The sequence below is a fragment of the Pteropus alecto genome, unplaced genomic scaffold (assembly GCF_000325575.1).
Source record: "Pteropus alecto unplaced genomic scaffold, ASM32557v1 scaffold35, whole genome shotgun sequence".
NCBI lineage: Eukaryota > Metazoa > Chordata > Mammalia > Chiroptera > Pteropodidae > Pteropus > Pteropus alecto.
In genome coordinates, this window is record NW_006437828.1 from 12517769 (window position 1) to 12541241 (window position 23473).

At 44.8% G+C, this 23473-nt stretch overlaps 1 protein-coding gene across 1 annotated transcript in view; it reads left to right on the plus strand.

Moving 5' to 3' along the window:
* The window catches only part of CSMD1 (CUB and Sushi multiple domains 1), a 1232804-nt gene that overhangs the window by 482820 nt on the left and 726511 nt on the right, over window positions 1–23473 (plus strand). The gene's annotated exons all lie outside the window — the stretch shown is intronic.

Genomic DNA, 23473 nt, shown 5'->3' on the forward strand with positions numbered 1-23473 from the left:
GAGCATTTATAAGTGAAGAATCCGGCACATAATAAACACCTAAAGAATATTAGTTTGATATTGTTAAAAAGGGTTGAGGAACATGCTAAAACAAATCATTTTTATAGCGTTTCCCTAGTAAAATTTATCTAAATCATTTAACATTTATTCTGAAACGTTCGAGTAAATAAAAATAAACAGAATCCTCTCAAAGGGGCTATTTTAAAAACTAGATGAGCAGAAAAATATTATTATGACTACTGTTTTACCTAGGATTTAGCCAAATAGAAATGTGAAATAAGATTTATAAAATCAAGTATTTCCTCACCAAATATTCAAGTCAGCAAATTTTAATTAGGTGCTGGAACTAACAGACGCTTAATTTTTAATTTTAGTTCATCTCACAATAACATCTATCAATCAAGCTATCAATCATCTATCTATCTATCTATCTAGCTAGCTAGCTAGCTAGCTAGCTAGCTAGCTAGCTAGCTAGCTAGCTAGCTAGCTAGCTAGCTAGCTAGCTAGCTAGCTAGCTAGCTAGCTAGCTAGCTAGCTAGCTAGCTAGCTAGCTAGCTAGCTAGCTAGCTAGCTAGCTAGCTAGCTAGCTAGCTAGCTAGCTAGCTAGCTAGCTAGCTAGCTAGCTAGCTAGCTAGCTAATCTATCTATCTATCATCTATCTACTTACCTACCTATCTACCTACCATCTTCCTTTATAAATAACCAACGATGAGACTGAAATTTGAGTGACACACCTGGCATTTGGTTCTCAGGCCTCTGCCCCCTGTCCCACTGACTTCCATGCTGTCTCATCGCAGGACACTTAGATTTACAGGAAGTAGAATATTCTTCGTCCGGCTCATTGCAAAGACGTTGTCTTCATTGTGGAAAGAAGAGAGTATTGATTCTCCTTTGCTGCTACAACAAATTACCATAAACTGAGTGGCTTAAAATCACAGGCAAAAATATATTATCTTATGGTTAGAAGTCTGACCAGAACTCCCTGAGCTGAAGTCAAAGTGTTGCCATCCGAATTATTTTCTGAAGGGAACGTGGGGCACCAGTGCTTTGTCAGGCTCCTAACGGCGGCCCACATCCTTTCGCTCGTGACCCCCTTCCTCCATCTGCAAAGCCAGCAAGGTTGCCTCTTTCCGACCATTATTTTCCCCAATGATGCCGCCTCATGACGGTCGCCAGGACGTGGTCTCGGGTTTCAGATGCACGTGAGGACACCAGGACACTCAGGCGATTCAGAACCCTCATGTCTGTGGAGACCCTCTGGCCAGGTGGGTGGCGTTTGCACAGGTCCTAAGGACTCAGACGCGGAGGTCGTTGGTGGTGGCCTCCTCCTGCCTGGCACAGACACCTGAAGGTGCAGAGACCCGCTCTGTCCTGCTTCCATGGGCTCACACGGCCGCTGCCCGCCCCCTCCCCCACCCCGAACATTTCCTCCGTTCTCTGCGCACCTGTGTGTTAGACGTCAGGCTCGGATGTCCCTGCTTTCGAGGTAGTTTCTGATACTTAGTTCCTCGCTTTACTTTTCCTTTTGTAATCATCTTTCTTCGCTTCACAGTGCTTATCACATTGTGAACTCAATATTTATGTGAGCAGCATGGGTCCGGGACTGCCGTCCCTCCCGCGCTAGGAGCTCCGTGAGGGTGGGCACCCCGTCTGCTTTATTTAGCTGCATCTTCATGTCCCCCGCCATGATGCTCGGTGAGGAGAAGACAAACTATTTTTGAGTGAATGCACTAGTGTTTCTTGAAGACGATATGCTGACAAAAATAAATTTTAAATTTAAGACTAAAAGTAAAAATTTGCTTCTGGAGACCTAGCTAAACCTCACTCCACAAAACATGTTACACATGACCGTGACCTTTTATAATGTTCCATTCTGGTGAAAAAAAACTTAAGAATGAAATGCAAATGTTTTTTAAATACACAGAAAGATAGAGAAAGCCATTAAAATGCCATATTGTCACTGAGCTCTTGAAAAGCAAACAGGCAGATGCTTCATTTTCTAAAGCACATTCAGTAAAATGAATAAAAACCTAACTATATTGTGAAGAAAAGACATAATTCATTGAACAGTCACATCTCATTTTGTTGTGTCATCGTGGGAGTAAAAATGCCATCTAAGACAGCTGGTTAGCCCGCTAGCCCTGGAAATGGCCAATTGAAAATGTTTTGTTTTTTTCTAAAAAAATAAATACTTTGCACTGAACTTGAGAGGGCAGCATGAAGAGTCATCAGCAGCAGGAGCTGGACGCCATGTGTCCTGGTTACTTCTTTTTTTAGAGTACAATCACCTAGATATGAATATAGATTTTTTTCCGTCCCAGGATTTTTACGGTTGGCTTAATAAATGTTATTGCAAAGGCATGTGAACAGGACCATATCCCCATAATTTCCACGTGCAATGGTCATCTCGGATGATCAGGTATGACCGAGAGGTTTTTTCATAGAAAGCTCTCAAAAACTTGAACACCGGCCACAATGGAGGTTAGATGCATAAACCGCCCTGTAGAGATATTGAATATTTCACGCATCCACTCGTGCTTTTAAAGTTATTTTTCTTTGCCTTTCAATTTGTGCTGTGTAGTTTGGTAAAATTTGAGGAAATTATGGAAGTGAAACGAACAGTCAAGAGCTGATAAGGTTCATTTCTTGCATTTCAAATTATTCAAGTCGTTGCCTATTGTCGTGTGTGCGTGTGTGTGTGTGTGTGTGTGTGTGTGTGTCCTTGCAGAAAAAAACGAGAATACACACCAATAATTCTTTTGCATCGGATACTGGGCCACATATTCTGCACATGAAACTCTACTTAATCGTTATAGCAATCGTGTGGACTGTGAAAGATGGTCGGTCATTTAAGTGTAAAGTCACTTTTGCTCAGAGGTTGGACACTGGCCCAAGGTCAACTAGATCAGAGATGGTGAGTGGAATTTGAAATTCCTCCGTCTCTAATTGCAGCTTATCACGATGTCTCCAACCCTGAGCAATGAATGGATTGCTCTGAATAGCATTAAATTTCATCTTACGCAGGCCGTCCAAGAGGAACACTTGAAATTTCAGACTCCCACAATAATAAAGGAAGCAAGTCTCACTGAGATGTTATGACTTCAAATAAATTACCACCAGAAAAATTGCGACGATGATCATTTGTGGGTACACGAATTTAATTATCATTCAGAGTTTCTTGGCAAATCAAGACAATTTTCAAGATATCCAGCATCTTTGCAATTTTAATAGTCAATATCTTTCATTCAGCTTATTTTTCCCATAATTGGTTGAGAATTATAGTAACATACATTGCTCATAAAATCTGTTTTATGTTATCTCGCACTGAGTGCTTAAAATTTTGTCGCAGTAAGCCATTGTAAAGGATGAATTTCTTTTTTGTGCTCTACTGCAAACCTACAAAAGAAAAAATTATTCAATTTCCTATCCAAACAGTGTCATACTCGAGTCTTGAATTTGTGGAAATATTTTAAGAGGATCAAAGGACATGATCCCTGCGAAATAGCAATGGATTAAGAGTGTTCGATTTGGACTTCACTGTCTCTAGCTTCATGTGTTGAACATGGATTGAATTCTTGATTTATTCAAAGCGCAGCTGAAGGCTTTTGGAAGAATCGAAGATTAATTGGTTTGTCCATCCTCCAAGACCTTTCCACGGCCTTGAGAAGATAAATACTGGTGGTAGCTGATATCTGAATGACAGTGGACACTTTAGAACATATTTCTATTTGCTTTTTTAATTTGATATTTTTCAGGAAGCTGAGATGCAATAGAATCATATGACTTGACAACTAAAACAAGCACTGTATCTCTTTTTGTTTTCAGCTTAAAATACTCTCCATCCACCTTAAATTGTCAACATGTTTTAGAAGTAAACTTCCAAAAAAAAAAGTCTAATAAAAATCATCCCGGAAGCTCTTTACATGTCAATGGCTAATGCAGGAATTGTGTGAATTTAACATGTTCACACAATACTTTAAATACCAGGATGTGGTTCCACAGTGCAGCGGTGAGCAAGTCTGCTTTACATGCAGAAGGTCCCGGGTTCGCGCCTCAGTGGAGCCATAGTCCACGCCGCCCTCAACAAGCCCGATGTCTGATCTCAGAAGCTAAGCAGGGTCGGGCCTGGTTAGTACTTGGATGGGAGACCACCTAGGAAGACCAAAATAAAAAAAAAAAATAAGGGATAAATAATAATAATAAATAAGTAAATACCGACTCGAGTGTAATTTCGACATTGGCCCCTTTCATTAATGTTTTTGAATGTAGGATCATTGCCTACTTTCTGCAGGCAATTTTGTGCAAACGCGTGAGAACTTTACAGGTAAGAACTGAGGTTCAGGGAAGCCAAATACCTTCCCCGAATTCTCATCACACATGTGTGTCAGAGCTGGGTGCTTCCTCCAGCTACGCTGCTTCTAGACTTCAGCTCTCCCACACGCCGCCACCCCACAAGCACCTCCATAATTTGGTGGAATAGAGCTTACTCTAAAATGGGGACTGAAATCAGCTTTGTTCATTTAAGAAAGGGTTACAAGAAGAAATGCACAGCAGCCCTGTGTAACACAGACATATACGCCCAAGTCCACAGAAGCCGAAGAGAAGCAAGGAAAAACCGTTTAATTAAAATAAAAAGAAGGGAAATCAGTGATATTGCTGTGGATGTGTACTCAGAAATTCTATTTTAACAATTTTGCGCCGTGAACTCTGCCATTCTAGAAAAGTCTGAGATCTTTCTCGGAATCAAGTTTCTAAGTGCACGCAAAACAATATCGATCACAAAGAAAATGAGTTATGTTGAAATACATGGAAATCGAGAGTCTCGGGGGAGGCCCGAGCCCCACTGGGACGTGGACTGGCCCAGGCAGCTGCGGGCTGAAGGAGCCATCAACACTAAAGTCAGAGCAGCTACAAAATCCTTTACATCGTTTTCCAAAAGATTCCTTTGTCAACGTGGGCACGGAAAGTGTGCTTTTCACCTGAGCATGGGGTGGTTCATCCACAGTGCCAACCTGACCCGGGCACTCTGAAACTCACTGTCCCCGCTCTCTCATTCGGGGAGGGAAAGCAGATGAATGCCAGAGAAAACAAACCAACCACAAACAAACGGAAATTATATATATTTTACTGGTGCCATTAAAATTATAATGAAATGTCGTCGCTAGACACTATCTGGTATGTTCAACATGATTCTAACTGTCCCTTGGGGAAGGCGGGGCACCCTTCTAACTAAGGCCTGTGCCTCCACTTCTTATTAGGTATTAGACAGCGTGTTGGCTGTGTCCGTCACTGCACGGCCAGCGTGGGGGACACCCGATGGAGGACTAGGTCTGAGGTTCTTCCTTAGCTTCTGATCCCACCGTACATGAGTGACTTTGTGGGAACTTTATTTATTTCTTACTTATAATGTCGGCTCTTCCACTTCGCTTCATTCGGAAGCAGCGAGGCTGATCGTTGGATGACATTTAGTAGTTGCCGTCAGATGTCGAAATGTGTAAACTCGATAATGCACTATTTTAGTTATTTGACTTAATTTTTATCATCGATGCAAAATGGACCCACAAGTTAGTTCATCGCATTTAGAGCAGCTGCAAAATGATGGGACATGTCTTTCTGTTTCAATGATTTTCATTCAATAGCTTAAATGTCACGATCATATCAGGAAAAATATAGTTATTGTAAAACACTTAATTCAGGAGTAAGAACATAGATTCTGCCACATTCCCTCATCCTGGAGTTAAATATCACATTTCTTCTCGTCCCTTCCCTGCCCGCATGTGGCCCGTTGGGCTGGGGCGTCTCAGTGTTGGCCCGCTCTGTCCAGGCCCCTGCCTGCTGTGCACTCTGCGGTCATCCCAGTCCAACCCCGAAGCCCTGCGTCGTGTCCCATCGCTGAACGCTCTGGTGCTGGGGAGACTCGGCTCCATTCCTATCCGCTTGTTGGCGTCACCCTTGACTCCGGGTGTCACCTCCTCCCCACGCCAGCCGGGCCTGGGTCCCTGGGAGGCCGAGGCTGGCGGCACCTCCTGCCTCTGTCCCTGTCCCACTGCTGCAGGGCGAAGAGGAGAGTGGGCGGGAGTGAGGGGCACCCGTCACCTGTCACCCGCTGCCCGCCACGAGGAGGTGACCTCGCCGAGTCCTCGCGGTGACCTGTCCCTTCTCTGCGGGTTCTTGCTGTTCCCCTTTCTCTCGTGGAAAGGTTGCCATTCTCAGCGTGGCAGATACCCTGGCCGGGGTGCGTGGGGGTTCCGGGGACCCCCGCCGGGCCCCCGTTTCGAGTAGCAGCGCACCTTGGCCGGTTCCCATCATCGAACTTTCTTTCTAAGCCTTGTTTTCACTCTGCATGGCCTTTTCATGCACATGTTACATAGAGCATTTACTCCACACCTTGTCATTAAGTGTTTACGTGGCCCGTGCCGGCTGCGCCCCACACCCCTGACCTTCAGCCCAGCTTCGGACTTCGCGTCACAGGCGAACGTGTGTTCACTGGTGGTTTCTCTTGTGCAAATAACTTCCCTGGAGAGTCCAGAACCTCAAAGATGCATAAGGCACACATCACTACTCAAAAACACAGACTTCAAATAAGATAAACACATAAACGGCGTGACTTTGAGATGTTCCGAGGCGACACTTGAGTTTCAAAGATGTTACTGCATTTTGTTTTCAAGATGCACGAAGTACACATCATGAAAGTAAGAAAGTATCGTTATGTGTACAACATACTCTTCCTGAGCGACGGCGGGCCCAGCGATGCGACTTACCAGGTAAAGCGTTTTGAAGGACACGGCGTGGGGACACGAGCGTTCTGGACCTTAATCGCGTCTACCGTTAGGAGTGCGTGAGTGGTTGGTTACGAGTGTGACAAAAACCAGAAAATGGTAGAAATCGTTCAACTGAGATAAACATGCGGTCCTTCCTGCCCAACTGTGTCAGTCCGTTTGGGGTGCGTTCGTTTGGGGCGCTACAACCAATTACCGGCTGCGTGGCCGATAAACCCTGGAAAATCATCTTTCAGGGTTCTGGAGGCCGGAAGTCTGAGATCGGGGGGCACGCGGTGGGGTTCAGGTGAGACTCTCTTCCCGTTGCCCAGTGCTGGCTCCGTGATCCTCACAGGGCGGAAGCGGGGAGGGGGCTGGCTCCCTGCGGTCCCTCTCATAAGGGCTCCATCCTCGTGCCCCCACCGCCTCCAAAGGCCCTGCCTCCTGGTGCCGTCGCGGGGGGCGGGGGGGCTTTGGGGGAGGGGTGTACACATTCGCTGCCTCGCAGTGACACAGTGGTGGCGAACAGGCTGGGGTGATTTGGTTCCACTAAATCGTGGATTAATGAGTCACTCCAATGCCCAAGCAAACGCTTCCTCTAGTGTGGCCGACCCCGTCCTCACCCCAGAGCAAAGCAAGTGCTGAGGAAAATACCCACTGGCCAGGGCCGCAGAGGGATCAGCCCCTGTCGCTCAAGGCCAGAGAGTGTGGCCTCAGACCACCCCAAGGGACGGACGTAGTGCTTAGTGCCAACGTGGCCAATACTCGTGTTCGCCCAAAGCCACGTGGGCAGAGTGTGATTCAGATGGAGGCCAACTGCCTCCTCAGGGACAACTCGATGAAAAGAGCGGGGGAGACTCCTAGAGCAGACCCCCTGGGACCGCAGGTTAGAGCACCCTCCAAACCCTGGGGGGACAATTTAATCGAGCATATGATCACGAGCCTGCGTATTTCGATAGTTATCCGGAGGGTCATCCTTATACCTTATGCTATTAACTAACCATCTTTCGATAACATTCAACAAGTGTTTGCTGTTTTAGCTCTTATTTTGAAAGTCATCTGTCATGTCTTCCTCCTGTGCTGATGGTACAGAGGCAGGAAGACACGTTGAAAATTCACCAGCCCCTTTCTTTGTTTTTGCTTCGTATATAACGGCTCTTGAGATGGAGATGCAAATACTTTTGTGGGGAGAGAATTGGGAACAGCGGGAAGCTCGTGCATTCCCAGCGGAGCCTTTGGGGACACGTGTCCTTCGGCAGGGCGCCTCGGCTGCCGCCACCGATGGTTTAAGCGAGTTGAATCGTGCTAATGTTCCTTTTCTTTGCTCTTCTCGGAATCTTTGTCCAATTCCGATGTTGCTGAGGTCTGGAAACTCGGAGTCGATGCTGCTGACTCACATCCCCCATCATCTGACAGAACACGCCGCTCGATTCAACCTTAAACGCAGAGCGAACTGAACCACCATCGAAATAAAATGGCCTTCGCTCTCCTGGGTGGGAGAGGGTAGGTTTGGCCAAGGTGCACAGAGCAGAAATCGCCCCCCTGAAGAATGTTTCATGCCGCTTTCCATTTCCTTTCAATTTACCTTGTGGTTTTCTTTCGACATATAAAGCTTCAACGACGGAGGAGCCGTGATGCCTGGGCGAAGTACAAGCATTTCTGAGCTCCCAGTCTTCCCCACCCAGCCATTATATTGCAAGCAAATTCAGCACGGTGCTTTTATTTTTATCTTATTTGATGAGCTAACCGCGTTTATTGGCTTTGGGTTACTTTTCTATAAATGTTTGTTAACAAGTGGTAATGAAAATTCTCTCTGATCATGAAGCCAAAACGTGTAGTCTGGTTAAGCTGCTGCTAACTAATGTCATTGTTCAACCTCTCCGAGCTCCGTCCTGTGTCACCGTACACGTGATCTCTGAGTCTCTTCCAGCCAAAAAGGTGCATTTTTAAATTTCGATTTGCATTTCTAGCTGTACTATTTTGCATCCTTCACCTGCATAAGGATCTATTTATGCCAGGCTCTAATGACTCTTAACAATCCACATTAATGAGTATCAGCTCATCACATGCCACAACCACTTTATGCAGTAGCTGCTGTTTTAGAGGTGGGGGAACTCGCCCAGGACAGATAGCCAGCCACTAACAGCAGAAGCCAATGAGGAAAGCTAGAAGAGCCCCGATGACCTTTTCTGAGTCATCATGTGACACTTGCCTATCCTTTTTTTTTTTTTTAGAGAAAAAAGTAAAACTATTTCTTGAAATTGTAGGACTTAAGAGTTTAGAATTGATTCAAGGCTATATATCATACACCAACTAAACTTTAATATTTTTAAAAGCTGTGCTCTTTTAATTGATCTGACAACATGATTAAATTTTTCTTTATGTGCCAATTTAATTTCCATGATTTATCAGGATATTTTCTTGATGTTAAAAGTATTAATTCGGATGTGCATAAAATTACTTTTAAATACATATTCCATTACAATGCATCGCATTATAAATAAGGGTCGGGGACATCAGTGGAAGGTCTTTGTGTGGGGAGTACAGCAGTTTGACCCCGCAGACACACACGCATGTGAGGAAGGCTGCTCACCCGTGGGCAGATGGCCTTTACCATTTTTTAAAACTCTTCAGCTAACACAATGTCATGTCTGGTACCAACACCCTCGAGAGAAGATTGATGGCAATTGTGATATTAATGCAGCTTTAATAAAAATGCACACAGTCCATAACCCACTCCTTAGGAGAAATATTGGATTTTTTAAGAAATTGTAAAAATGCTGTTAGAAATATATGTTTCCTTTGTTTTTTAATGAAGTAGCTATGGTTGGCAGCCACACGGGCTGTGTTTATTATTGTTGTTGTTGTTATTATTATTACTTCTAACAAGCACACTGAGCTTAATGTTGGGTTACTCAGAATGACTTTGTGACGTGATGACAGGTTCTCTGTAGGTAGGTCAAGGTGGGCTCCCATTTCTGTGGACACTGGGGTGCAGGCACGTGTGTCTGCAAGGTCACGACACGTGTGTGTGTGCGTCTGTGCCTCGTCTCAGAGAGGTGACTTGCCAACCTTACCAGGGATTGTTCTGGTAAGCTGAAATATTAATCTCATGAATCTTTTCATTAGGTAATTAACATTAACACTAATGATCAAAAGCTACCACACTAGTGAAAGTTCATTTCTGTTCCCTTGATGGCCCGGGGTGTGGTCCGGCAGCCTCGTCGCATAGCTAGAGCGCATGCACAAGCAGGTGGCAGAGATACAACAGTCGTGCATTACTCCGTTCGTTCATCGAATGTGCCGAGGGACAGGGGGGCGGACCGCCTCAGATCCAACACCAACAGCCTGGATATTTCCCGTTCCCTGGCCCTCCTTCCCCAAAACACACATCCTGAAGTCCCCTCCTCCCCCCGCCTAATGAGAGCGTCTGCTTTTTCCCTTTCTATACATTATTTAAAAGTCGTGGATTAATTATATTTTTGTTTACCTTTTCTCTTGTTTATAAAAACTAGAAGGTTAAAAATAAAAACCATTCGAAAAGAGTTTTGTTTTCTCTGGGAGGAAAGGCAGGGACCACACCCGCGGAATCGTAGAGCAGGTGGGTCTGAGGTTTCTCACTCCTTCCACCTGAACGACTAAAAACAGCCTCAAACTATTTGCAAAAAAAATAAGACCAAAACTAACAAACAAAAAACTGACATGAGAATGTTTAACAATAATTAGTGCCAGGACTCTCTTCCAAAATAAAGCGCCTCATGCTTTATTTCAAGACTTGTATCTGCAAACGTGATCTAGGGTTGCATACTAGTGGTTTCGATACCACTGGCTATTAGCAGGGGGAATTAAGGCCGCTCAGCTTTCACCTGGGTCTGGGAAAGCATGGAGCCGGCGGGGCCCTGGGTGGCCACTGACAGAAGCCCAGGTCAGCAAGGCAGCTCTGGCCTCTGAGAGTTCGGCTGCCTTCTTCCTGGGTCATTGGAGTCACATTTCACATAAAGTGTCCCTTACCGCCGACATCATCTTTAAAAGAATTATGTGCAATTTACATACTTTAAAATTAATGTGGTCATGTCTTAAAACATATCTTTTTAATTAAATGCTGTGCATACTGCCAGCAATCACATTTCAATTTGCTTTAAATCACCTGTGCGCCCAGGAAGAAGTTTGCTTCTCCCCCTCACCCCTCATTTTTTGGCCTCGGAGGAGATAAACGCCAGGGACTGAGAGCCGGGCCGTGTGATGCGCCACTGGCAACATGAACCATTTGCACGTAATTAGCGAGAACCCAGGGACATTGTCACTGTGTGGCCACAATCTGAGGGAGTAAAAACGTAAACCACCTGTGATGTGGCAGGTCTTCTGAGACTGCTGTTTTGGGGTAAAAACTCTTGCCTTCTTATTTTCCTGCTTAGTGACGGACAGCGAATGACATCTCTGTGTGAGCACTAAGCTGTGGCCCCTTACTTCGCGCTGAAGAGAACACTCCTCTGAAAGCCACTTAATGCTGACATTTGTCATTTAAAGGACATCATGTCCCAATATTTCCTCCAATCGCTGTGACTGGAGGAACGTAAATATTTCTTAAAAGTCGTTTCTAAATCCCTATCGTAAGCATTCACATTAAAGTGCAATATAACCTTTTCTCTGGATGATCTTCGAAAAGTCCCAGAATGTTGCAAAGCAATGTGTTTTTCATGCTACAAATGAACAAATCACTATGTTCAAAGCGATAAAGAAACAACACCAAGTTCTTCAGAATTAGAAGGGACTCGAAGCTAGTCTTCCCCACTCGGCGAACGCTCGTGTCAATGTTGAAAGAAAAAAAAGCGTTTGTCCTTCAGACCAGGTGAATGGACCGATCCCATCGCCTGGGACCGCGGCTTCGGTGCTGGGGGTGGCATGCCACCCGGGAAGGGAAACGGGCACCTGCGGTGAGCAGCTCCGAGAGGCCCCTCTTCCTGTGCCCTGTGAAGCTGTCAGTTTTCACGGTGCCGAGTGGCAAGTCGCCTTCACGATTTGACCTAGTAGCATCTTCATTTTATAAGCAGGGAAGCTGGGCCCTGAGGACTTCCCCCAGTCCCTGGGGGTCGGGGATCGGGGCTGTGCTGGGCCCACGCTGCCTCATGGGTCTGCACCAGGCCTAGGGACGGCGGGGGGGCGGGGAGGGGTCTCTGAGCCCTGGGACACGGATAGCAGTTACCCTCACTCTTGGACACCTCCCCACCTTATAACTGTGCGGTTTCTTCTCTGCTCCAGCGAGGACGACAATGTCAGCTGGGCCACCCCGACCTCCCGGAGTTCCGGGCTGTCCTGTTCTCGGGCACCTCAGCCTCTTCTGTGGGCCTCAGTGCTGGGAGAGCCTGGCACGGCCCCCTCAAAGACCCTGACCCTTCTCTCTGTCACAGTCGGCTTCGGCTGACACTCTCTATGTGTCCCTCACAGTGTGCACCTACATTATTGCGTGTAAAGTCCTGTTAAACTGTATCTGTGATCATCCAGACTGGTTTGCGCGTTCAGTCTACACTCGAAGCTAGCAGTGCCGTGAGGCTGCTAATCCAGTTCGATTGTTCACTGTGCTGCAGATAGTCAAACCACGACCTTAGAAGTCCAGTGACCCTGCAGAAGTCACTCTGCCCATTAAGTGGTCATCTAGGGCACGCTGGCCCCTGACCCCCAGCGCTGCGCAGTCTGCTTTACCGTAAAGCGATAACAGTACCCAAGACATGAGGCCATTTTACAAACAGGTCTAAGTATACGCTCTCCAGTCAGTTACTCGTTGGGCACTTGTGTTATGATGTGTTTATATTTAGGTAACTTTTTATATTGCCCATTAAATTAAATAATATATTTTCCAGTATCATCAATCAGCATCTTGACGTGGTGGATAGAATAATGCTAATCAATTTGTAAGTGAGAGAATTAGGAAATGTATTTATTTCTCTTGATTTCCATTTGAGTTAGCAAAGCGATTATTTTCTGATTCCCTAAATAGATCCTATGTTCTTGAACTTCTATTGTGTATACTGCCTGTAAAATCGTTTCTCGAACATATAATTTGATAATTACTACCGCTTGCGCTTGCCATCCTGAACACTTCGAGAGCTCCGCGTCATTTAATCTTCATGCTGAACCTGAGCCAACACTGCCGTTACCCCGTTTCGAGGCGGGGAGATCAGGGCACACGGAGGTTAAACAATTTGCCCAAGATCCCAGAGACTGCAAGGGCAGAGCCAGGATTCAAAGCCGACGAGTCTGGCTCTGAGCTGCGCCTTCGACCGCGCTGCTGTGTGGCGCTGGCGACGTGAAACCAGATCCGGGGCCGAGGGGTCTTCGACTGAGACTGTCTCCTCTGCTCCTCCCAACACAGATGCTCCAGATCGCTGACGATGAGACAGTACCTGGCTGTGCAGGTACCTAGGTGCGCAGGTACCCAAGTGCACAAGTTATCAAGTGCTCAAGTACCCAAGCGCTCAAATGCCTAAGTGCGCGGGCGTCCCAGTGCGCAGGTGCCCAGTGCGCAGGCGCCCAGAGCGCAGGCGCCCAGAGCGCAGGTGCTCCCGGCGCACGACCACCTGCGGGGCTAACCCGAGCCTAAGCGCGCGGGCGTCCCAGTGCGCAGGCGCCCAGTGCGCAGGTGCCCGGAGCGCAGGTGCCCAGAGCGCAGGTGCCCAGAGCGCAGGTGCCCAGTGCGCAGGCGCCCAGAGTGCAGGTGCCCAGAGCGCAGGTGCTCCCGGCGCACGACCATCTGCGGGGCTAACCCGGCCCTGAGCCGGCAGCCGTGGCTCCTGCACGTTGTGCGGACGTCCGGCGAGCTCGCTGGCCGTGGTGACTACTGCGGGGCGGGCGGATTATCTCTGCTCGTGGGTGGCCCTGCTCTTACGTCACACTGGCGTAGATTTAATGTAACGCAGCATTTCCACAGGTCACGATGCTGTTTCTTTCATGGATTTGCTTTTTCACATTTTTAATCCAGTATTCCTACGTGTAGTTTTATGACCAAGGGGGCTAAGGCAGCAGTGCAGAGTGGGCCACCATTACTGTCACTAACATCGGTGACACCCCCGCCGTGTCGCCGTTGTTCTGGCCTCTGGGTTTGTCGGTCCACATGCTCACTCTGGGCTCTAAGTTTTCACTGAGACGTGTCATGACGGCTCTCCCAAGTGTGTGATCATGTTCATGTGACCTTTCGTTAAAAAAACAAAAAGTGGGTTTTCAACAATTTACTTTTATTGTTTTAATAATCTTTTAAAAAGATTTTTAAAAGATCATTTTCCATTACTCAGTTGTTCCACATTTCCCTCCTCGTTACTAAATTATTTGTTATAAAAGCTGTAAAGAAACTTAAAATCGTGCTCACCAAGTCACACAATTGGCATTTTGGGATTCTGAGTTTAATGATACTAATTTATACGTTAATAATCAGGATCCCATTCACATTTACAATTTTTAACTTGGCTCTGTTTTCCATATTTAATCTAACTATGAGCTGTATCATTAGTGGAGAAAATCTTGATATTCTGTTATTTCTATAACCGGTTTCTCTCTCATTAATAAAGTCAAAATAATAGAGCATTCACTATCTGAATGTTTTAACCATCTATGCAGCACTCAGTCCTGGAGCGCGAGTATATAGGAGAATCACTCTTATCCATAAAATTCCCTTGGAGTAGAAGACTCTCTTTCTGTGATCACATGCCATCGACTGTAAAAGGAACAAACGTTTGTTGAGCATATATTATCTGACAGGTATCAGCTAATAATGCTACATATTGTCTCACTTATTAAAACAGTCCTTCGAGGCACATATTTTGTTAACTTCTTATACAGGCAGACTCAGCATTTATTGATTCCTCCAAAAAGTTTATAAGATTAGTTCACTTTGGGCCAGCATGTGTTAGGGGTTTAGGGATTCCAAGAATAAATTTACTAAAACCTTGCTGAAGCTCGCCGCCTTAAGCCTCCTAACAGACGATGGACATGGCAATTTAGCGTGTTCTCTTTCTTTTTACCTAAGGTGCCAAACCAGTTTGAAACTAATCTGTGGTCAAAACGAAGGGTCTAATTAATATGGGCAACTGATATATTTGTTGTTCTCTGTTGTTGTTTAAGTGCTACCTTAGTATTTTTCCTGGCATATTTGAGCTTTAGAATTGAAAAATGATTCAAGTAGGTTAAATTTATGTAATATATATGTGTGTTTGTGTTTATTATATATATCTATATGCGTGTTTGTGTGTACTTACAAACATATCACACACACACACACACACACACACACACACGAATCCAGAATCACCTAGTAAAATATTTGCCCTGGCTTTGTGATTATATCTGTGAAATCATGTTAAAATCGGTTGAGGCAAAGGAAAATTGACCATTTTATTGGTACCAGTGAATATTTTAAAAACTACATTTGCTAAAGTCAACCAGTCAACTAAATAATGCTTATTATTTCAATAAAAACTGTCTTTTTGTTTGTTTTTTATTGAGCATGATTTGGGGCAGGGTTATATTGAAAAGAAGTATGTATGGAGTCAATTTTACTCAAATAATATATAACTTTTCTTGTAGTCAATAGGATATAAATAGAAATTAAGTTCAAGGATCACATGTCAAGCACTCAGAATAATCATTGTGTTTCTAGTCAGGCACATTATACATATAACATAAGGTAGTTATTAGTGATTTATAACAAATATGAAATTCAGATCAGCAGTGGATCATGGGAGTGTGTTCTGTGCTTCACGCAGTCTTATTTATTTTTCGAGCAGATATGCCCAAACAAAGGGCTTTGCCTCCCAACACGGGTCAGTCACGTACAGGAATGTTCCATGCTCCTCATGTTCTGTTTTAGATACTCTCTGGTTTATTTTTGTGTTATTTTCAGCTGGCTTTTTGATTTTACTTCATCACATTTGTTATGGCAAGCCTCTATCACTGGATCATTCCCTGATTAAAAATAGGGTAGGTCAGTCCTGGCAACTTAAAAACTTGGTAAATATCTGTCCTTCCCGCGCCCCTAGCCTGTGGTAATTTTGTCAGAGCAGCTCGGGTTGGCCGAGTCTGGCTGCTTTGGATGTGGCTTTGCTCCTCTTCCCATCAAGAGACACACACTCTTCCCCACACCCTGAATTTGGAGCGCTTGTGACTCTCTGTCCCAAGGATGGCAGGACAGGTGACTCTGTGAGTGCAGTCCCTGTGCTGCTTTTCTGCTCCCGCTCCTTGGAATCCTGGGAGTGCCACGGCTGGCCTTCTTGAGGACATGAGAGTCCACAGAGAGAGAAGGCCAGTGGACGCCAGAGCACCTCCGTGCTGTGGATGACGTCCCTGACACTGGCTCTCAGACGGCACGTCCATCGGAATCAGCAGAGGCTTCCCATGGCACAGAGCGCCACAGTCATTGGGTTTGATGTAGGATAGGAAACTTGACATTCTAGAAAGTTCCCAGAGGATGCTGACACTGCTGGTCCAGGGATACTCAGAACCACGGTTTTGGATCGAACGTCATTCTGTGATGCCAGAGGCTACAGCTGCATAGCGACCACATGAAAATGTGGAAATAATTAAACCTAATGTCACCTCTAGTCCCATTACGCTCTCATTAACACTTTGGCCTAGAACTTTTCAGCTTTTTTTCTTCCCAGGAGCACGTTTCTCCCCAGTTGCCTTATTGTGGTAAATGTGATGTGAATATTATCGATTCACCTCTTTTGCTTAACGTCATTTCACAAATGTTTTCCTATGTGACCTCATCTTTCACAATACAATTCCCCCTAGGTCAAGGCACTGAGTTTATGCAAATTGCTTCATTATTAGACTTGTCTGGTTTCCAATTCATGTGATTGTAAATAATGCTGAGATAATGATCGAACCATTTTATGATATTTACCTTCCTAATAATATCCCTCTCGAACGACTGTGAGTGCTGATTCACAGTGCTCACTTCTAGTCATGGGCTTTTGATCAGCTTTCTCCTCGGAATGTTTTAGAGTCCATATAATATTTGCAGTCTTGGATGTCTTTTGTTATCTTAAGGTAGTTGTCACGTACTTGAAAATTTTCCATTGAACAATAAAAATATGTCACCACTAAGGAAAAAGCAAGATCGGACTCAAGCCCAGCACTGTTGAAAGGTAATCAGGAAAATGCTGCAAAGACTACTTTAACCCAAACAATAAAGAGTCACTTTCCTAAGGATGGGACTGTGCCGTGGAGGCAATTAAATATAAATGGTTTCATTTAATTGGCTGACATTGCGTTATCACCTTTGTGACTTGAGCTAAATTTTCCTCAGTAAGAAGTAATTAAAAATCACTTTTCAACAATGTTCTTTCTTGACGGTTAAGGTCTCACACTATTCCTCAGATAATATTATTCTTGGCAGAATTTATCTCTAAAAGTGCAAAGTAAAAGTCAGTGAAAGACACCCGTGGTTCACGTAAAAAAAGAATATAATATCCTTAACGTAGAGGAGGAAGAGCAAGATAAGCGATTCCAATTCAATAAGTATCTCGAGGAACGATCAGTAATCATTTAAAGGGCTCTGATATTAAATTAAGGAATCGACATCGGATCCGCAAAAACGGCAGAGTGTGACTGCGATGTCCGGTGTTCTTTATCATCAGTGTTTTAACTGAATATTTTTTGAGGGGGCGACTTGTCTGTAGCCAGACCACTCTGAAGTTCTCTCTCTCTCTTTCTCCTTCTCACCTCTCTTCTCGCCCACCCCCCTCCCCTGCAGTGACCTTCCCACTGTTCTGAAGTCATTGTCCGAGCGTCTCAGCATGGCCTATTTCCACCATTCCTACACTCTCGCTTGGAATCTGTTAATTATTATGAAAAGGGCTTCCAGACTCTTTTAAGCCAGCCAGGCTCCAACTAGTATTCTAAAAACCCCTTTCTTAGTGTGGGGAAGGAGTGTTTTATAATTTGTATATCCTGTAGTTTCTCAAAGATTTAATAACCTTCCCAATCTATTACATATACAATAGGAAAAGCATGGTGGGAGGAAGACACTGGAGTGAAATTTCTTTCTTTCTTTTTTCTTATTTAAAGGTGTGATACCTTGGGCAAGTGACGTGCTCTCTCAGAGACTGTATTTCAAAGAGAAAAACAGGAACAATAATAGCTTTACGCCGTGGGTGGTCAAATGGAAAAACGATGAAACGTTGAGCCCAGATTCGTGGTTAGGAATCGTTCCCTTTTTTTTTTTTTTTTTAAATCATCTATTACTTATTTATTTATTTTATTATTTTTATTTTTTTAAAATTGTTAATGCTTTGCTTTCACACGAGCAGCGTCGGCCTAGCGGGGGAGGCCTGTCTAGGGCTGCGCCCCGCCCTTGACACTTGCGATGGTCCCTTCCGTTCTCCAGGCACCAGTAGGTCGACCCGCACGCCCAGGCGTGGCGCCAGCTCAGCCACGCCCCCCGAAACTGATTGGTTAAGGAGAGGGCATGTGACCCAGGGCTAAACCAATGAGCGCGGGGCACTCGCGGGGCCTCGGTGATGGGCCTCGCAGGATGCGCGCGCCAGGACCGTGCGTCTCATCCGTGCGGCACCGAGACCTCTGCCAGGCTCAGGTCCTCGGGCCTAGACCCGCAGCTGCCGTTTCGAAACCGTGATCAATAGCGTTCCGAAGGAGGGAGGACCCTGAAACGAGATGAGATCATGGCTGAAGGCAGTTGTGACACTGACTCCAGCTACAGGAATGACTGTATTTCATTTGTTTAATTTAAGCCCAGTTGAGTTTTCTTTTTTTTTTTTTTTTAATGAAACAGTGTCTGATGAGTCCTGAATTCTTTGAGACATTTTAGGAATCCCCACTCTACAATTAACACAGTTTTGACTCCAAGAAATGGCATTCGGCTTTTGTAAACTTCAAGAACGGACCTAGTAAGGTTTGGGCACACAGCCGCATATTGTTATGTAATATTGTGACAGTTTTACCTTCCCCCTGTCTTATAAACCCCAAGAGGATGACATTCGTTTTCATCTAGATTCAACTTCCTATTCTTCCTCCTGTGCTCCAATAACATTCCCAGCCCACCTCTATGTCAGCACTCACCACGTTCAATTAAATCTCTTTTGTGCATCTCTCTCTCCCTGTTATGGCACCTCGAGGGCAGAGGCCCAGCTCCAAGCCCTGAGTATTCGTTGAAGCTGCCAGACACAATACAGAATGTCCACTTAAAATTTGAATTTCAGATAAAGAGCAAATAATTTTTGTGTTTGTACAAGTGTTTCTCAAATATTGCATGGGACAAATTTCTCCTAAAGAATTGTTGGTTCTTTACATGAAATTTAAATTTGACTGGTTGCCCTGCATTTTTGCTTGCTGAATCTGGCAACCCTGTATCTCCTACACCGAGTAGTCAGTATCTCCACTGCGGTGCCTACACATTAAGATGGAAGTTAATTATTGCCATATAACAACAACCCTAAAACTCAGCAACTGGCCGAGAATAATAAATACGCAGTTTCCGTGGATCAGGAAGCTGATCCCTGCCATAGCTGAGAGCTGACAAAGATTCTGTGTATGATCGACCTGTAGTCAGGCTCCTGAACCTTCTCCTAGGTCATCTGTGTACTTTTCTGTAAAACGTGTCTTAGCAAGAACACTGCTAAGTAATTTTTATCAGAACCCCACCTTTGATACCTGATGAGGTTCCTCATTGCTCATCCCCCCCATCCCCAGGAGAGGTCTGATCACCTGGCTGACTTCATAGGCTTCCTGCTGGGTCAGTTTAGCCAGAAAACACCCCTCCCTTTGCCCCTTCCCTCCGATGTGTTATTTTAGTAATTTTCTACCCAGTGACCCCACCCTGCTCCTTGGCTATAAATTCCCCCTCCCAGGCTGTATTCGCCATTCAACCTCATTTCAATTCTTCGCTACGAGATCTCATTGCAGCGGTTCCCATACCTAGCAAGATCGTTTTCCCCCGCCGATCTCCTCTCAAAGTCATCTTCACCATGTTTAACAAGTGTCATTGATTTTTCCCCCCCATAATAGTACCTTCAGCTCAAAGTCCCTTAGGAATTGGCAATTCGCCTGTCCCCAGGACTGCAATCTAATCTTTTGGGATGGGACCTGCTTCCAAGCTCACACATGGCAGTCGGTAGCCCCCGGTCCCTCACCACCTGTGCCTCTCCAAAGGCCGCATAGTGTCATGGCTGTGGGCTTCTCCCAGGGCAATGATCCAAGAGAGAAATGGGACAACGGTCCTTTCGTAGGCCAATCTTGACCGCGATTGGCCATGTTCTAAGTGGTAGGAGTGAGGCCATGTCCACCCACAGTCAAGGGAAACGGATTATAGAAGGTCACAAATAGCAGAAGATGGGCCCCCATGGGGCCCTCCTGGAGGCCCGTGACCATGGAGGTTCTGTAGCCGAACCACAAGAAAGCTGGGGAGTGCTGTGGACCCTTAAGACTTTTCTTTTTTCCTTTTTTTTTTTTGCCAAATGAATAAGATAGCGTACATCGTAACTTAGAGTCTGAGTTAGCTCAATGGCGCTGTCCAAAATGGAAGCCCTAGATACATTGACTATTTAGATTTCATTTTATTTTAAATTAAATTTTAAATTTATTTTCTTAGTCACATTAGGCATCTTTCAAATGCTCAATGGTCATCTATGCTTAGGAGCTACTGCATTTCACAGTGCGGCCATAGAGAACCTGCCACATTCTTTCGGACAATGCCCGCATGGGCCCTGTCAGCTTGGTCCAGTGTTATATTTTAGATGGAGCAGCGTTTTTCTTATTAAAAGGCACATGCATATCCTTAATGCTCATCTTTTCAAATCTGAGGTTACCTACTAAAATGGTTTGCGTGGTAATCTGTCCTTGATAAGCCAGCTCCTGAGAGGAGGAATTTTAAGCAGTACACATTGCTTTTCCTTTGATTTGAAAAAAAAAAAAAAATTATCTATTTCTTCGGTAGTATTAAACTAAGGCATTCAAATGAAGGGTGCTGATTATTATATTATGCAGAAAAGTACACAAAATCCAGTGTATTACATGGAGCATAATTTATGTAAAAGCATGCAGACAATTGCATTCAAGTATTGATGTCAGTAATGAGAGAATCACACATAATGGGCATTTTTTATTAAATTGAGATTTAGTTGATTTGTCTTATGAATGAAGTTACTCAAGCAAATTGGATCGTGAGCCAAAAAAAAAAAAAGGATAAAATGAAGAAATGGAAATTTCAGAAGCTCAGCACATAATTATCAGGCTAAACAAACAAATTTGGCTATAAATATTCTACCAATTTATCTGCATAGGAAAGGAAAGATAACTTTGGGTTTGGTTTAGTGTCACGTAGTGAGAATTTTCTTTAAAGTTATGTAATTATTGACAATATATTACTCCATATCCAATATTTATTGAACATCTGGCGTGTGCCTGCAAATTTGCTGCGGGGTGTGTAGATTCATCCTACATAGATCAGTTTGTTGATCCCCGAATTCATAAGTGGGGATAAGTCATGCATACATGACTATAATGCGAATGAGAAAGTTTGTAGTGGGGTGGAATCGTTATATTGTCTGCCATGAGACTCTGGAGAGAAGACAGGTTTAGGAAGGGCAAGAAATTTGCGTTTTCCCTATTATAACACCCACCCCTGTCAAAGAGCCAGGTGCAGAGTCCACACCCCGTAAATGCCGGTGAGTGAATGAGGTAGGAAATCTGCATGGGGGAAGCCACTGTGGATGGCACAGAGAGAGAAGAATGGGTCTGGGAATGACGGGCACTTGACCGCGGTAGAAGGAAAGTGGAAACATTGGTTCTGTGTGCGGATGAGCAGGTGGGATGTTGGAGTCTGGTGAGCGAAGTGGGAGGGTCGTAAGAGAGGAGACGAGAGGGGGGTGGTACCCAGAGTCTGAAGGGGGCTTGTGCCGTGCCACAGAGTATGAACTCGAAATCTCAGGTCCTCAGCTACAGCTCTGGCACCATGACATTTGCCCAAAATAGCGTAAGAAGACATTGAAATATATGGATGAGAAAAGTGATATGAATGCACTTTGGGGAAAAAAATATAAACATGCTGGAGGAATTCAAGCTGCCGATACAAACAAGAAAAGACTATGACAAATCCGTAAGTCATGCTAAAACAGATTCACTTAAAGCTCTGTCTTTCCTGGCTGCCTCTCCCTAAAACGCATCAGTTTGAAAAAAATATAGAGGGATGAATTTACTTTTGCCTGAACGGGAACTCCTCTTCCTTGTTCCCCTTCTCTCAAATGTATGTGTTAAAACAAATATTTTCCACCAAGAGTTTGCATTTGTAGGAACAGTTTGAGAATGAGACCTTGAGACTGCCGCGGGCTGACCCTGTTCTTCCTCACTGAGATCCTGGAGCTCACATCTACGTAATAACGTTCCTCCCTCCCACCCCTCCCAAGGATAGGAGGGGCCCAAGGGTCTTTAAAAGAAGCGATGCATTTTAACATCTTAAATTCAAGCTTTAGAGAAATATTATTTTCTCAGGTGGCACTTGAATTCTCTTTGTCGTAATTTGTCTGGATATACTGAACGGCTTGAATCAAGAGAGAACTTATTTCCCTTCATGTAATTGAAATGCAAATTGCGCAGAGTTACACCAGGGTCAGAGCGAGGTTCAGGGGAGAGGCCGAGGTGGCATCTAGCGCAGACAGAAGCAGGTGAGGACAGCTCCTTTGCTTTGACCGACGAAGAGGTTTTGGTGACTTAGGCAGGAGAAGCCCTGTGGGAGAAGCTGGAGGGCTTTGTGAAAGGCTAGGACAAACGGACTAAGGATGGAAACTGACCTCTGGATAAATGATGCTGACATTCTCGGTCACCTGGCCAGAGCTGCCGTGACGTGGTGAGGAGAGGCAGAGCCACGAGCAGGTGCTTTAAGAGAAAACGAGGAGGACGGTTAGGGTTTTGGTGTTTGAAAACAAAGAGAAATGGAACCTCGCCTGAGCAGGAAGTGACGTGGGAGGGCATCGTTGTTGTTGTTGTTATTTGGAGATGGGATTAATAACTGCATTTTAAAAAGTCGCGGGAGGTGTACCCTGGCGAGGCCGTTGGTCCGGCACCCGCGATGCCGACATCGTGGACCCGCCGAGCTCCATCTTCTCTCGGGCGTTCCGATGGGCCTGTCATCATCCTCTTGCTCTCGAACTTATTCGAAGCCGGCCTTGTATTCGAGGCCCTTCCGTTAAAGCGTTTCGCTATAGAACTACTGAGAATATAGACTTTGCGCTACGTTACAAAATAGAAAAAAAACGAAATACTCGGGGGCCACACGCCACCCTCAGGTTATCAGGCATCGCCCACCCGAGCAGGTGCGAGCTCTCTGCCCGCCACGTGCGATTGGAGACGCCACCGATTCTGTGAATATGTTTTTGGATGTTCTATCTCTATGCTTCTTATTATATCCTATCATTTTATGAATTAATGAAAATGCACTCTGCTCCAAACTTTTGTTTTTCTAATCGTTCTCAGCATCAAATATTTGGGTTATTTCCTAACGTTTTTGTAAATGCTGTATTAATTCCTTAAAGCCACGTAATAATTTTTAATATTTAAAATTTACCATGTCACGTATGGTATAATGAAATTTTTAAAATATCACTTTTAGTTTACTTATTTTATTTTTTGCTTTGTTTTATATATATTATAAAATTTATCGAGGTAGCATTGGTTAATAACATTGTATAAATTTCAGGTGTACAACTCTATGA